General features: G+C 43.9%; 1 protein-coding gene and 2 pseudogenes across 15 annotated transcripts in view; 1 reads left to right on the top strand and 2 right to left on the bottom strand.

The window, feature by feature from the left end:
- SYCP2 (synaptonemal complex protein 2) overlaps positions 1-16,907 on the top strand; it is a 95,641-nt gene that overhangs the window by 267 nt on the left and 78,467 nt on the right. For 12 of the 15 annotated variants that reach the window (XR_012131217.1, XR_012131218.1, XR_012131219.1 and 9 more), the window contains exon 1: positions 6,741-6,851. The exons of 1 other annotated variant lie outside the window; for it this stretch is intronic. The gene's annotated coding sequence lies outside the window, so the exon portion shown is untranslated. Of the gene's footprint in view, positions 1-6,201; positions 6,459-6,740; positions 6,852-7,367; positions 7,501-16,907 lie in introns of those variants that run through there. 2 more of the 15 variants (XM_017678564.3, XM_017678563.3) reach the window with 2 other exon arrangements.
- On the bottom strand, positions 1,065-2,009 carry LOC140849701 (centrosomal P4.1-associated protein pseudogene; annotated as a pseudogene).
- LOC140849436 (large ribosomal subunit protein uL18-like) lies at positions 11,443-16,890 on the bottom strand (annotated as a pseudogene).

A 16,907-nucleotide genomic window follows, 5' to 3' on the forward strand; every position in this document is an offset into this window, starting at 1 on the left:
TCAGCCCCGGGCAAGTTTGCTGTGGATTCAATGTGACCAAAGAAATTGACAGCAAAACGTTCTTTGGGGTGAAAGGGTCTATTACCTGGCTTCTTCTCCTGGCGGTAGGTCGCACTAGCGTCTCTGCCTCTGCCCAGAGCACTGGGCTGAGCTCTCTATATAGCGCAATAATAGCTTATTGCCTGAAAGTGTGGAAGTGGTAGCCTAGCAACAGACCAGTACATCATCAGGTGATTTAAGTTCAGTGAGGATCCTGGCCATAGGAACCCCAGCTTCCCCACACTCCACCCCTCCAGGATTGTCGCCTTACAATATACACGCTTTCAGTCTTCTGCAATGGTCCCTGTGCGAGAAAGCTGGAGCACTGTAACCAGATGCCACAATAGCAACAGAGGCTAACAACAACTTAGAGATAATAAAAATTAAGATACAGCAAGATTTTGATACAGGTAACAAAAATTATTATAATCCTCAAGCCAGAGGAGGTTCCTAATAACAAAAAATGATAATAATCCTCAAGCCAGAGGAAGTTCTCAATCCTCAAAAGACTTTAGGGGCGATAAGACACATGTTTTAATGCCACCAACATAGGCAAATCTTGTCCATCAGGTAGGATGCATGCAAGAGAGTGCTCCTGTGATAGGACTGTAGCAGGAAGGGGGTCCCTTCCAGGTCTAGTATACCCTACTTTTACTCCTTTCCCCGTGGGGGTTACTGAAAGGTCTATATGTAGTGCCACTGGAGGTGCATGCACTGGCCATAATGATAAAACAAAACTCCCTGGTAAGATGCTCCTACCTTCTGGCTGTTCAGGCTACACTACTGTGACCTTTGGCGGCCACTCTGCTGTTATTCCAGCAATACACAGGAGGCCAGCTTCCAGGCCTTGTCCCCAAGGTGCCAGGAGAGCCAGCCATTGTTGGTTCATGTGTCGAAAGGTCCAAGGCCACGTCCACCCAGTGGAGTCTCCGGGGTTCAGTGTGGTTGGTGCTGGCAGCAGGATGTTATTCTGGTGGCTGAACCTCGGCTTCAGTGATTCTTCCTTGGTTTGTACTTGCAGTTGTTTATATAGTTGTAACAGTGCCATCTGGGTATTCACATCTCTTGAATTGGGCAGTATGTAGTTCTCTTTGGCCATTATTAAGCTCTATGATTTTGTTGCCATTTCGTTGTAATCTGACAATTGTACCATCTGGGAAGATGCTTTCTTCATGGCCAGCAGCAAATAAATTTTTGATAGTTTGGTTAGAAAATGTGATTTCTTTTCTTCCATCTGGGAAATGTTTTTCTATTAGTCTGCTTGAGAAACATACGACATTTAGTCCTCTGGGTAAGTAGTGCAAGCGATCCAGGCAGGTGCATAGTAGTAGGTCACTCTCTCATCCGGCAGGATCTGCTTCACATCACCGTTGAAGAAACTGACGGTGATGGTCTTCCCATCTGCACTCGCTTCTTTCTGAGTTCCATTTGGAAACAATACAAGACGGCATCCATTCTTTATAACCTTTTCTATCTTTCTGTCAGGATGATTGATGTCTCCCTGAATTCCTTCTTTTTCCTCTCTCATCGTCCTCTTTATATTCAGGATCTGTGAAGTCTGCTGGTTCAGAGGGTTCCCCGGATGAGGCAGTTTGTCCTTTATCTGAATTGCCTAAAACACAAGGAGGCACAGACTTGGAACTTCTAGATGGACTGCCTTGTGTTGGCAAATAATTTTTCTTGTATTTTTCTACCTGGGTTCCTGAAGAAATTTGACTCTTTTGAAAGCGAACTGAAGAGCTCATGGACCCATCTTTTTTCACAGGGGTTGCACACTGATCCAACTTGGCTGCGCTCTCAGTAGCCTCTGCTTTCTTCCAGGCATCTAGTCAGAATCTTTCCATCACTTTTATTTCTTCCCGCAGGTCTGTGATCTCTTTGACCAACATTTCTATCAGGCTTCTAAGACGGCCATGTGTGCTTGACCATTTTGCTTCCTTTCTTTTCAGATATTCCTGTAAGTCTGCCATCTGCTGTTTCAAAACCTGTATTTCTTCCCATTTTTATCTGGAAAAGTTCTTGCAACTGTAGTATATTTTTCAAAAACTCTGCACTCCTTTTGTAGCTTCCTCCTTTCCTACTTTTTAAACTCTTCTATTTGAGCCAATTCTTTTGCTTCCGGTTGTTCAAGGTCTGCAATTTCCTTCCTGAGCTTTTCCAAGGCCTTTTCCCATTCAAAATTAAATTTAGCTAAAGATGTATTCTCAGCCTTAAGTTTTTCTATGTCTGTTTCCAATTCAATAACTCTCTGTCTCAAAGCGTGAGATCTGGTACTGTCAGCCGGGAGTGTGTGTTGCCCAGACACGAGTAAGCGGCTTCTCCTGTTCTTCCTTGAGTCTTGTCGTCGCTCTAACTGTCGCCTCTTCAGCTGTTCCTGTTCCTTCTGCTGTACTGCTGTGAGCAGTTGTTCTGCTCCTCTGGCCCACCAGTCACCGCTCCGCCGCCAGGGCCTCTCAGCCCACTCCCACTGGCACTCGCGTTCTCGTGCCACCTCTCGCATCAATGCCATTTCCTTCTTCAGAGAATCCACAGAAGTTTGCAGCTCACGTTCTTGTGCCACCATTTCTTGGGTCTCCTCTGTAGACCTTTTTAATACTGTGAGAAGGAGCCAACCCACAGTCCCCGCTGCATCACAGGCACTCTTTCTCAAAAGACCTACTTATTATACCAAGGGCCACCCATACAGCCTCGGGTGTCACCTCCACTTGCCTCCAGTCCTGGGGTGGGGCCCAGTCCTCTAGGAGGCAAGCCACCTCAGACCACATAGCGATTGGGGGGACATCCACTGTCTCCCCATTCACAGGGGCAGCCCGCTGAAGCACCCCTCCCATAAGGGCAGCCTGTCTTTTTCCTTGGTCAACAGTGAACCCTGCTGACTTTCGCCAATTGTCTTGGCAATGGGTTTCAGCCCCAGGCAAGTTCGCTATGGATTCAATATGACCAAAGAAATTGACAGCAAAACTTTTGGGGTGAAAGGTTTTATTACCCAGCTTGTTCTCCTGGCAGTAGCTCGAGCACTAGCATCTCGGCCTCCACCCAGAGCACTGGACCAAGATCTCCTTACAGTGCCTAAAGGTGTGGAAGTGGTAGCCTAGCAACAGGCCAGATACATCATCAGGTGGTTTAAGTTCAGCAAGGATCCTGGCCATAGGAACCCCAACTTCTCCACAGTCTGTAAACACAGCTGTTATTTATTGTCATGATATTGGGACCCTTCACCCTTAGTGGGTGCCTTCTCAGGAACAAACTGGATTTGATAAGCTAAGAAAAAAATAGTCTTGTGTGTTTGTGCCCATTGTAAGCAGAATGTATGGTGTGACCCCATCATAGTCCCTAGAGGCATTCCTGTCCTGGGACAAGGAAAACCTGAGACCACGTTTGCTTGCCAGTATCTGTAGACTTCTAAGGGTGGGAAACTATTAATAGGCAAGAAATTTATGCCTCATCAGTCATCACCCAACCATCCCTGGAGTTCAGGCTACCCTGGCTACACTATGTCTCCTACATCAACGGCAGAGAAAGGGGGGAAAACATGAAACTTTTAAACTATCAGAACAGCCCCTTCTCTGCAGTCTGTCTTCTCACTTCATGTATTTTTCTTGTACGGGTGTGATAATTATGTATCTGCATGTTATCAGGCCATTCTGTTTAGGTTTGAAACTTCCTAAACATTTTAATAAATTCTGCCTTACGTTACTGTAGATTTCAGGCAACTCTAGAAATTCAGGCAACAATCCTCTTTGCAATTACCTTATGATTAAGGTGATTTTTTTTTGTCTTAAGCATCAGAAGATTCTAGCAGTCATCTTTCAGAAGTCAAATTTACCAGGTGGAACTAGAAGGTGTTTTCAGCAACAGCCAGAGCCCTGAAAGAGAAATAATTCACAAATATTTATATCTTTTGTTTTAAATTGTATTTGTGTATGCCTGTTTTTTAATCACCTACCTGCCAACTTTATTTTTTGTGCCTTCACATAGGATTTCTAACATTGTCTGGAGTCATTTCCCAGTTTAAAAGTATTAAATACTTTTCTTTCTTGCTAAAATCTCCAACTAAGAAGTCAAGGCCTTTGTCCCCTGCAGAGCGCTGCAATGACTCACAACTCCTACTAGGGGCTAACGATTTCTTTTGGTGCTGAGTGGTGGTCTCTTTGACAGCAGGTGCTGGCACTGAGGTGTGAAAAACCCAGCCAAGATGGACAAGGCCTCCAGCTGGTGAAGTGTGGTTATTATACAGTTGAAACCAGTGTGATCAATTTTGTGATAGCTGTCACCAATGAATTAACTATCATTTTTTTGTTACTGTTGACATTTGTGAAATCAATATGTAAAGGATGAGTTTTGCCTTTTAGACCAGTTTGTTTTTTTATAATTGCAACTTCTGTGTTTTGTAAATTACAAGAAGAGGCGTGGCTTTCTTTTGATGTAAGAACACTGAATTTTTCTTTAAAGTATCATGGTTAAGTTGAATGACCTTTGGCTGTTAGCACTGCACACTACATTGACATGCAAGAGAGAGAAGCCTGGTTCCATTTCCTGCTGTTTGACAAACTATCCAATTAAGTCAGCAAGCCTGTGAGAGCCTTGGCTACTGTGGCCTTGGCCCAGCCCAGGGTGCAAGACAGTTGTCCAGAATATTCATGTGTAAGAGTTAGAGCTGCCGTATGTACTGTTTGTAAAGGCATGTAGAGAATCTTAAAATCCATGTGAAAGTCACTTGCCAAAAAGGTCTGGTCATGGAATTTAAAGTAAATTTATGTCTCAATATCAAGAGAACCTCAATGTGCCTTTTAAAAAATACCAACATTTAAAATTTTTAAAGCTTAAATATACCTGCCTAGTTGATAAAGAGGTTGATAAAGGAGAACCTTTGGGCCCTAAAAGCTGTATTGCTTACATGCTAAAAATTTTTTAGCTGATTGTGCAATTGTTGGGTTGTATCCCCCAATATATTTTAATGTCACTTAAGATGATTACACTCAAGCCTAAATATTAAAGTATATGTGTACAAATTGTCAGCACAAATTGGAGTGTGTTTTTCTGTGGGCTAATTATAGAAACAAGGCTTTAAAAACTCATTGTTTAAATCATTTCACACGTCTTATCCTTCCTAAAACACTATCAAATTTAGTGCCTTGCCAAAGAAAAATGTATGCTTGTACTTCAGCTTCAGTAGCACAGTGCTGTATGTCTTTGAGGAAATGAAATACAGTCATTTATGCCATGTAAGGATAAACTATGAAGAAAGCTCTAGGAGAATATAGCAGATGGGATAGTTACTTCACGCCTCTTATAGTGCTTACTGAATCCTGTGTATGAATAATTAATATGCCTCCCCTCAGTTTGTGACCCTCACGCAAGTACAAAGCCATGCACAAAGGGGAAGGAAGTGAACGTTTATTGTGTCTTCCTTTGCTTGTCCAGAGTCTTAGGTGCCCTATATGATTTCATTTAATTCTGAAAGTTACACCACCTGGTAGATATCCTCATTTTCTTAGCTGAAAGAATGAAGCTCAGAGAGGTTTAAGTAATTTGCCTAAATTCCACAGTTGGTAACTGTTACAAAGTCAGCATTCAAAACTATACTGAAGCCCATGTGCTTTGCATCCACGTGGTACGATGGTACCAATAATTGCTTGTTAAATTTAAAGCCCAATTTTGATGATCGATAAGGTCTTCTATGTACCACCATACTCTGAAAACCTATTTAAACAATGCAAATGAGGTTAAAGTGAGTGATGTGCTTTTTACCTCCATGTGGAGGTTTACTGGTGTTTACTGAACAATCCCTATGCTGTCCAAACACATGAAACAATAAGGAATCTAACATTTTTCTTCTCTCCTGAAATGTGATAAGGCGAGAAATCGCTTGAAGTGTTTGCTGTATCCCATTTGAGTTGCTTGTATATTTTACACAAGCATCCATTGCTGTTATTTAAACTCATACTATAAGTGAAACGCTCTCAAGGCCTGGGGACAGATTCTTGATCATTCTGCCCAGTACTATGCCTGGATGCGTCAGCCCAACGTCCCCAGTTGGGGGCGTCTGGCTAATGAGGGCAGGGGCCTCTCAGCACCAGCTACTGGGAAGCCGCGCGCGGGGCGGGGCCGGCGGGGAGGGGCGGGGCCGGCGGGGAGGGGCGGGGCCAGGGCCTCCGGGGGCGGGGCCAAGGGCGGTCGTTCCACTCGGGCGAGGCCAGTGGGGCAGCCCGGCGTGGCTCTGCTGCCCTCTGCCGGTCCGCAGTGTCGCCTCTCAGGACACCGGGTCCGCGTCCTGGCAGGTCGGGCTGGCGCCCCGTATCTCTCGGCCGTGTCCAGCCCTCCCGGTGGTTGTGGGGAGGCCGGCGATACTCTTGGGCCCTTCCGCGCCCTCCATCCCTTACGACTGGCGCCCTGCGAGCAGGCAGCCGGGCGCTCGGGTACGTCCGCGCCTCGGGAGAGCAGCGGAGGGCCGTCGGTGCCCCCCTCGGGGCGGCCATTGCTGCGGGACCGCAGTCCAGGACGTGGTCGGGGGAGAGGCCGGCAGCCCGCTTACCTGCGAACCGGCCCAGAGCCGCGCGTTCCGCGGCGCCCCTGGCTCCTGCCTCGGGCTACCCCGTCGCCGGCCACGGCTACAAGGGGCGGGGCCTGGCCTGGCAGCGGCCCTGATTGGACCCGGCGCCCGCCGCACGCGGCGCCTATTGGCTGGGGCCTCCGGCTGTCCGCCGGCCGCTTGAGGCGCCGCGGCGGTCGCTGAGGCGAAGAGATTCGACGCCCGGCGGTGCTCGCGGATGTGCTCCTGGTCTAGACGCGGAGACTTCCTTCAGGGGCAGGTCGAGCTGGGAGCCGGGGCGGACTTCCCTGACGGCAGGGCGCACGGAAGGGCTGCGGCGTCGGGCCGGGCCTCCGAGGGGCGAGGGGCGAGGGGCGGGGAGCGGGGGGCGGGCGACTGGACCAGGGTCACGACGGTTGAGGTGGAGCCGTTGTGTTAACAGCCGGGCGGCGCGGCGTCGGGGCTGAGGGGCCGGCCCGGCAAGGCGCCGGTCGCTGGGCCTGTGCCTGTGGGGCGCGGCGGGACGTCCGCGTCGCTCGGGCGCCCGGTGTCCGAGGCGCGGCCACTGGGTGGGCGCCCGCCGGGGGACGCCGGGCTAGGGGCGGGCTGCGGGCAACCAGGTCGCGAGCCGGTCGGTGCGGGGCCGCCCCGAAGCCCGGGCTCTGGGAGCGGCGCGCTGCGAAGGCCCGGGCAGTTGCCTCGGCCCCGCCCCCAGCGCGCCGCCGGCCGGCCTTGCGGACGGTGTCCCTGGGCCCCGGGAGCGGGCGGCGGCTGGCCGCGCGGCCCCCCTGCTGCAGGCGCCCCCGCAGCTCTAGGGGAGGCGGGGCGCGCACCTGCTTCCTGTTCCCCGCAGGCCTTCATTGCCTGCTTGCGAGTCCTCCTGGGGCGCCCTTTTCGGCTCTGCACCTCTCCGTTGTTCCAGAATACAAGTAAGGACCGAACGGGACTGTGGGCCGAATGTAGAGGGCGATGCCGGAACAAGAGTCTGAACAGGGCAGGAGAAGGTGGTGTGGGCCGCCCCTGGTCAGCCTCCCGTTGGCATGGTGGCGGAGAGGGCGGCTTTGTGTTGATCAGTTACTGCTCGTATTCATTCCATTTTGGGGAGAAAAAACAGGTGCCTTCCCCTGTCGCCCAAGTTATTGGGTAGTTTTTGAAACTTTAATCCTTTTTTCTGCCGGTACATGCACATTAATCTCGCCGGCTCTCTCTTTTGCCCGCAGCTAGACTAGAGCCCAAAGCTTGCTTAGTTGGCACACAACCCCAGGTTTCTTGAAAAACTGTTTTTCTCTGCTGCGTTTCCTAGGTTGTCCTGTTGTTCCTTATTCTGTTACTCAGTACTTTGCAAAGGTATTTTAAGTTGTGTAAGTGGTGGAAAGAAAATAACATTTTTGCTTCCTTCTGGAGTTAGCCTTACCTTTCAGTTGCAAATGTCTGACTTGATGGCTGATGCTGTATTTTTGGCTCCATTGAAGCCAGTACGCATGCAGCCTTGAGATGGAGGGAGAGCTGTTGGAGTCATTGGTTTGTTTGATGTTCTCACTTTAAAAATTCTCCCTTTTTTAGATACTAGTTAATTTTCCTTTTCCTTGGGACTTCTTGAACAAAAATAGACTAGGAACTAAACCATTTGTTCGCTTCTTGTGCCTGTTGACTCTAAGTATTCTTCTGTACCATGTTTCATGTGTTAGAGTGCTTTGTAAATTACATTTTAAATTTAAATTTTTAGTTAGGAAATGTTTTAGTTAGGAAAGCATAATGTAATAGGCACCTGCCCCGACTGGTGGTGGCCCTAGAGAGAGTACAAACAGAGGTCCCTACAATATATTTTAGGTATTTAAACTTTTTAATTTTAAGCTTTTGAAATGTGAAATAATATGTTCTAGTCTTCAAATTCATAAATGTATCTTCATTGCTACAAGAAAAACATGTGTTAAGCTATCATTTTTATGACTTGGCAAAATTTCAGAGATAACTGAATGCATTTATTATGGATATTTGGTGGTGGACTGGTGAAATTTGGATAAAATGGCCTATATAATTCATAAATTTTTTTTTTGCTTGCTCAGTCTGTTACTTTTTGTGTGTGTGTGTGTGTGTGTATGTGTGGTTTGCAAACAGCCATTTATCCAAGAAAGGAGCAAGAGTGTGTACATGTGCACACACACACACACACACACAATTTTTTTCACCCCCTTGCCTCTTTTTTAAATTAAGGTATCATTGATATATAATCTTATGAAGGTTTCACATGAGCAACACTGTGGTTACTCCATTCCCCCGTTATCAAGTCCCCACCATATGCCCCATCACAGTCACTGTCCATCAGCACAGCAAGATGCTATAGAGTCACTACTTGTCTTCTCTGTGCTATACTGCCTTCCCTGTGTGCCCCCCCATATTATGTGTGCTAATCATAATATCCCTTAATTCCCTTCTCCTTCCCTTCCCACCCACCCTCCCCAACCCCTTTGTCTTTGGTAACCACCAGTCCATTCTTGGGTTCTGTGAGTCTGCTACTGTTTTGTAACTTCAATTTTTGCTTTGTTGTTATACTGCACAGATGAGTGAAATTATTTGGTAATTGTCCTTCTCCTCCTGGCTTATTTCACAGAGCATAATACCCTCTAACTCCATCCATGTTGTTGCAAATGGTAGGATTTGTTTTCTTCTTATAGCTGAATAATATTGTGTATTTATACCACACCTCTTTATCCATTCATCTACTGACAGACACTTAGGTTGCTTCCATGTCTTGGCTATTGTAAATAGTGCTGCGATAAAAATGGGGGTGCATATGTCTTTTTGAATCTGTGATCTTGTTTTCTTCAGGTAAATTCCCACAAGTGAAATTTCTGGGTCAAATGGTATTTCTATCTTTAGGTTTTTGAGGAACCTCTATATTGCTTTCCACAATGGTTGAACTAATTTACATTCCCACCAGCAGTGTAGGAGGGTTCCCCATTCTCCGCATCCTCGCCAGCATTTGTTGTTCCTTGTCTTTTGGATGTTGGCCATTCTAACTGGTGTGAGGTGATATCTCATTGTGGTTTTAATTTGCTTTTCCCTGATATTTAGCAATGTGGAGCATCTTTTCATGTGCCTGTTGGCCATCTGAATTTCTTCTTTGGAGAAGTGTCTGTTCAAATCCTCTACCTGTTTTATAATTGGGTTATTTGCTTTTTGGGTGTTGAGGCACATGAGTTCTTTACATATTTTGGATGTTAATCCTTTGATAGATATTCTCCCATACTGTAGGATACTTTTTTGTTCTATGTACTGATGGTGTCCTTTGCTGTACAGCAGCTTTTTAGATTGTTGTAGTCCCATGTGTTCATTTTTGCTTTTGTTTCCCTTGCCCAAAGAGATGTGTTCATGAAAAAGTTGCTCATGTTTATATTCAAGACAATTTTGCCTATGTTTTCTTCTAAGAGTTTTATGGTTTCATGACTTATATTCAGGTCTTTAATCCATTTCAAGTTTACTTTTGTGTATGGAGTTAGACAGCAATCCGGTTTCATTCTCTTACATATAGCTATCCAGTTTTTCCAACACCAGTTTTTGAAGAGGCTGTCATTTCTCTGTTGTATATCCATGGCTCCTTTATCATATATTAATTGGCCATATATGTGTGGGTTTATAGTTGGACTCTGTATTCTATTCCATTGATCTATGGCTCTGTTCTTATGCCAGTACCAAATTGTCTTGATTACTGTGACTTTGTAGTAGAGCTTGAAGTCAGGGAGTGTAATTTTTCAAAGTATTCTATAATAATTCTTTGTATTTTGGTGGTGTCTGTAGTGATTTTTCCTTTCTCATCTCTGATTCTGTTTATGTGTGTAGACTCTCTTTTTTTTCTTGATAAGTCTGGCTAGGGGGTTATCTATTTTTTTTATTTTCTCTAAGAACCAGCTCTTGGTTTCATTAATTCTTTCTATTGTTTTATTCTTCTCAATTTTAGTTAGTTCTGCTCTGATCTTTGTTATGTCCCCCCTTCTACTGACTTTGGGCCTCACTTGTTCTTCTTTTTCCAGTTTCATTAATTGTGAATTTAGACTGTTCATTTGGGATTGTTCTTCCTTCTTTAGATAGGCCTGAATTGCTATATACTTTCCTCTTAGAACTGTCTTCGTTGCGCCCCACATAAGTTGGGGCATTGAGCTGCTGTTTTCATTTCTCTCTCTATATTGCTTGGTCTCTGTTTTAATTCGGTCACTGATCCATTGATTATTTAGGAGCATGTTGTTAAGCCTCCATGTGTTTGTGGGCCTTTTTGTTTTCTTTGCACAATTTATTTCTAGTTTCATACCTTTGTGATCTGAGAAGCTGGTTGGTACAATTTCAATCATTTTGAATTTACTGAGGCTCTTTTTGTGGCCGAGTATGTGATCTATTCTTGAAAATGTCCCATGTGCACTTGAGAAGAATGTGTATCCTGTTGCTTTTGGGTGGAGTGTTCTATAGATGTCTGCTAGGTACATCTGTTCTAATGTGTTGTTCAGTGCCTCTGTCTCCTTACTTATTTTCTCTCTGTTTGATCTGTCTTTTGGAGTGAGTGATGTGGTGAAGTCTCCTAAAATGAATGCATTGCACTCTTTTTCCCCTTTAATTCTCTTAGCATTTGTTTCACATATTAGGTGCTCTTACATTGCATCCATATTTATAATGGTTCTATCCTCTTATTGGACTGACCCCTTTATCATTATGTAATGTCCTTCTTTGTCTCTTATTACTTTCTGTTTTGAAATCTATTTTGTCTGACATAAGTACAGCTACTCCTGCTTTTTTCTCCCTATTGTTTTCATGAAATATATTTTTCTATCCCTTCAGTTTTAGTCTGTGCATGTCTTTGGGTTTGAAGTGATTCTCTTGTAGGCAGCATATAGATGGCTCTTGCTTTTTTATTCATTCTATTACTCTATGTCTTTTGATTGTTGCATTCAGTCCATTTACATTTAGGTTGATTATCAATAGATATGTACTTATTGCTATTGCAGGCTTTGGATCTATGGTTACCAAAGGTGCAAGTGCAGCTTGTTTACTATCTGACAGTCTAACTTAACTTGCTTATTACACTATTATAAACACAATCTGAAGATTCTTTTTTTTTCCTCCCTTCTTTTTCTTCCTCCTCCACCCTTTATATGTTAGGTGTCACATTCTGTACTCTTTGTGTATCCCTTGACTGACTTTGTGGGTAGCTGATTTAATTTTGCATTTGGTTAGTAATTAATTGGTCTACTTCCTTCACTGTGGTTTTATTTTCTCTGGTGACAGCTTTTTAGCCTTATGAGCAATTCCATCTAGAGCAGTCCCTTTAACATACACAGTGGAGATGGTTTGTGGGTGGTAAATTCCCTCAACTTTTGCTTATCTGGAAATTGTTTAATCCCTGCTTCAAATTTAAGTGATAATCTTGCCAGGTAGAGTATTCTTGGTTCGAGGCCCTTCTGTTTCATTGCATTAAATATATCATGCCACTCCCTTCTGACCTGTAAGATTTCTGCTGAGAAGTCTGATTACAGCCTGATGGGTTTTCCTTTGAAGGTGATCTTTTTTCTCTCTCTGGCTGCCTTTAATACTCTGTCCTTGCCCTTGATCTTTGTCATTTTAGTTATTATATGTCTTGGTATTATCTTTCTTGGGTCCTTGTGTTGGGAGATCTGTGTACCTCCATGGCCTGAGAGACTCTCCTTCCCCAAGTTGGGGAAGTTTTCAGCAATTATGTCCTCAAAGACATTCTCTGTCCCTTTTTCTCTCTCTTCTTCTTTTGGTACCCCTGTGATACGAATATTGTTCCCTTTGGATTGGTCACACAGTTCTCTTAATATTTTTTCATTCCTAGAGATCCTTTTTTCTCTCTGTGCCTCAGCTTCTTTGTATTGCTAGTCTCTAATTTCTATTCCATTTACCCTCATCTCTACCTTATGTAATCTGCTTTTAAATCCCTCCACTATATATTTCATTGCAGATACTGTATTTTTCAAAGTGTCTATCTCTTGAATTCATTCCTTAGATCTTGAATATTTTTCTGTAGCTCCTTTAGCATAATTATTGACTTTTATTTTGTATGTTTTTCAGGAAGATTGGTGTTTTCAGTTTCACTGAGTCCTCTTTCTGTTGTTTGAGGGATTTGGGATTGAACAGGTTCTTCTGCCTTTTCATAATCCTGGAGCGATGGCAGGGGTCACAGGCGAGTGGTGCCAGTGCCTACTGGAAGGAGAGAGCTCTTTCCTACTTCCCAACCACAGTGCCTGCTTCCACTGTCAGGGCCAGTGAGCTGCATGCAGGGAGCAGCCTCTGCATTAAACTCCTAAGCAGCCACAGGTGGGGCTGCCCTCCTGCTGGCCTGGAGTGGTGGCAGGGGTTGCAGGCTAGCGGCACCAGTGCCTGCCAGGAGGACAGAGCTCTTTCCTTCTTCCTACCCAAGTGCCTGCCTCCGCTGTCAGGGCCAGTTAGCCGGCCGCACAGGGAGCAGCCTCTGCATTAAGCCTGTGTAGTTGCTGTAGGCGGGACTGCCCTCTGGCTGGCCTGGAACCATGGCAGGGGCAGTAGGTTTGCTAGCTGGTGCTGGTTGGAAGGAAGGAGTGGTAGGCTGCTTATCACAGTGGGGTGTGTCAGGGCTGCATTGCCATCCCAGGGGATGGAGCTCCTGAAGTTCTTGAAAGTTCCTAACCTGCTGGGCTTGAGTGTGCCAGGACTATTTTGTCCACCTGTTCCTTCTTCTGAGCATCAAGCTCTGTGTAATCCTTGCCCCTTTAACAGCCCACTCACTGTTGGGAAGCCTTTCAAAATGCCCACCTTTCTTTTGTCCCAGAGCAGCCAGTTGTGAGAACCTGTTGTCCACAAGCAGCTGGAATCTCAGTCTGTGACTTTGCTTTTCAACCCCTCTGGTCTCCAGAGCATCGTGCAATGTGGGTTTGTGCTCCCAGAGTAGATCCTCAGGGCTGGGTATTTAGCAGTCCTGGGCTTCTACTCTCTCCCTGCTCTGTTTCTCTTCCTCCCGCTGGTGAGCTGGGGTCGGAGAGTGCTCAGGTCCCGCCAGGTCGTGTCTTTGTTACTTTACCCTTTTCTGTGAGATGTTCTCTTTTTCCAGATGTAGACTGACTGGTGCAATCTTATTTCTGGTCACACTGTTAGGATTAATTGTATTTTCTATATTTTCATATGTGTGTAGTTTTGGGAGGAGGTTTCTGCCTCACTTCTCACGCTGCCATCGTTTTTCCCCCTCAAGTCTGTTACTGTTTTTACCTGAAAAAACTTCCTAGAAAATTGTGACTTGATTTATTAGCTCTCAGCAACCTGCTCCTGAGTTCTAAGGAAGCTTGCCTTCTTCTGAGCTACCTGATCTCTTCTCTGGGCAAGAGACATTTTGAGGTGGTTCCACCTCTTCTTTTTAACTTGCTTTTTAGGCTTCTTCTCATAGACTGATTCTCTCTTATAACAGTGTGAGCTTTCTGACACATCTCCTCCATATCTGGAGTTACGTTTTTCTTTATGTATTGAGAGACTTGTTTGTTGTAAGCATCTGTATCTTCCATTAGGTTTGAGTGTAATCAGCCATGTTCTGCCCCATGATGTGCTCCTGATGTCCTCTGCATTGGATTCCTTGTTTTCTGAAGCATAACCAGGGAATCTTTTGGTTCTGTGAGGGATCGATAATCCTCCATTCACAGCTTCCTTAAGGGCCCCTAAAGCTTTTATTTCTGGTAGTAGTTATGGTCAGCCCTGCACACAAATAGCAGGTAAAGGCACCAGGTTGACCGTCAATGCTTTCCACATTGTATTCATCCCAGGTCACCTCTACTTGGCCTTCATAAATTTCATCCATGCCAAACCTATTAAGAAGCCTGCGGGCCAACAGCAGGCCAGTACAGTATGCTGCAGCATGATTTTTCAGGCCAACCTTCACACCATGCTTTGGGAGTTCATGAGCATACATTGCACAAATCATATCTCCTGTGCAGGCATAAACAATCTGACAAATGATATCTCTGTTGGTTATACAAACCATCATCCTGTATTTGGGTGTGTTGTACTTATTTTTATCATGAATCACCAAGTGTTTCTGAGCACAGTAGCTAGTTTTTTCCTCTCATTGTCTTCTAAGTTTTACTTGGTCTGTCTTAAAGTAGGCCTTATTCTTAACATGTTTAACAAACTCCATTCTGTGGAACAAACACCAGCATTTGTGGCTCACCATGGACCTGCAGGCCCAGCAGCTCTCTGGAGTGGGGAGAAAAGCTTCTTGTAGTGTTCTTGTTGGCCTTTGTATCATGGTAATGCTGGCTTGTAAAATGTGTTTGGAAGTCTTCCTTCATCTACTGTTTTCTGGAAGAGTGAAAAGGATTTGTGTTCTTTTTTTAAATGTTTAGTAGAATTCACTAGTGATCTACAATACTTACTTCTTACTCCCATATTTGAGGTCATACTTCTCCTATCTTTTTCTATCTATGAAACAAGCTTGTATATACATATATATATACATGTATATATATATATATAAATCTTACAACGATGTGATATAACATTCTCATATAGGGCCAGGCTATCTTCTGTAATGGCTTGGGAAGAATAGAAAGAAAGAGTGAAGCTGGGTAGAAAATAGGCAAACCCCTTCTTGGGAATTGGGGGAGGAAAGAGTGGGTCCCTGCATTTCTAATATTTTCCAGGTCACATCTCTGAGTTGGACAAAATGAAAAAAATGACTATCAACTGTTCAGCGATCCTGGAATCCTTGCCTGAGTACTGGAATTCCCAGCTAGCATCTCTCCTTTAATATTTAAGCCAGAACAGATAAAACACAATGAGGTGGGGCAAAACCACAGCTAGGCCCTGGATAGATCTGAATGGAGCAGGTGGACTGCCAGCTGCTTAACTGCAAAGGCTGGCCTTGGTCATTTCTTTTATCTCACAATACCCCAAAGCCATGTTTTACATTTTTGGACCCCACTTAACTCTAATTTTGCAAGAATTTACTGTACTTTTGAAAAGATACCGTAAGTATAAATTATAAATAAAAAGTTTCCCTTTGACAAATAGCCAATTAAATTCTGTCCAAGTCCATATTCTTCATCCCCAGTGAGCTGAAAAACAGTCCACCTGTCCTGAGTGGTGTAGGTAAACATCCCTTTCTCTATACACACAAGCACACACTCAACAGAAGTATATACCTCATACACCTAGAAATACAACCATAAATAATACAAAGGTTTTTTTTTCCCTTTATCAATGGCATTACACTGTATTATTTGGCAGCATGTTTTTAATTGCTTAAAATTGTTTGACTGCAAATATCTAAAATTCTGTTAATTTGAACTGTTATGTTCACAAAATTGATTATACCACATTTTATGTTTTCATTCCTTGCTCTCCCATTCCCAACTCCCATCTCAGTATTTCTGAAGTTTTGCCACTTGAAACAGGGCTGCAAAAATATCTGTAGATTTGGCTCCTTATACACATGAAGCAAATTTTTCTTTGGGGATCGGATTTTTTTTTTTCCTAGAGTTAATCTTTGGAAATGCAAGAAATTTTTTTTACTCATCTCTTTTGTGTGCCTTATGTGTACGTTCTCATTGGGCACTTAGATTTCTCTATTGGCAAGAAAATAGACTGACTAATGCTGCTGTTGTTTTACAGATACACAGTCTTATATTTCTCTTAGCTTAATTAATTAATTGCTTCTCTGTTGGATTTCCTGGTGATTCTCTTAGAAAGTGCTTCATAGGACAGATTAATTTTAAATTGCTCTAGTCATGATGTTTAGAAAAGATGTCATTCTTTCTTTTCCCTCATAGATTTAACCTCCAAATTGTATTTGGAAATGTTAGATGCCTTTGTTCAGATGGTAGGTGATGCTTAATGTAAGCCTGTTGCTTCCCATTACTAGTCTCCTTTGAAGGGAAAATGTGCTTAGGTTTTCTTTTCTCACTCCTTTCATTGCATATTTGTATATTCTCACATATCCTGTTGTGTGGTAATATACTTGCATATTCTTACCTTCTTAAATATTAAATTAATAGCCTGAATTTCTTTTAGACATTAATTCAAGATTATTTTTTCTTATTCCCAAAGATTATATATAGCTATAATCTCTGATGAGAGAAGTCCAGATTTGTATTCTTTCAGTTTTGCGACCTTTTGGCAGGACTTTTGACATTTATTTAAGTAATCTATGAAAACAGAAGACTTGAATAAATGCTCTTCAGGCTTTCCTCCCAGAAACTTCTTTGGTCAGATTTAAATGAGTAATTTCATAAACAGTGGAACTTGCAGAAACATTATTTAATGTCTTTGGTATAAGCAGCAGTGCTTACTTATGTGTGTTAAGATTTTT

Source organism: Manis javanica, chromosome 5, assembly GCF_040802235.1.
Source record: "Manis javanica isolate MJ-LG chromosome 5, MJ_LKY, whole genome shotgun sequence".
NCBI lineage: Eukaryota > Metazoa > Chordata > Mammalia > Pholidota > Manidae > Manis > Manis javanica.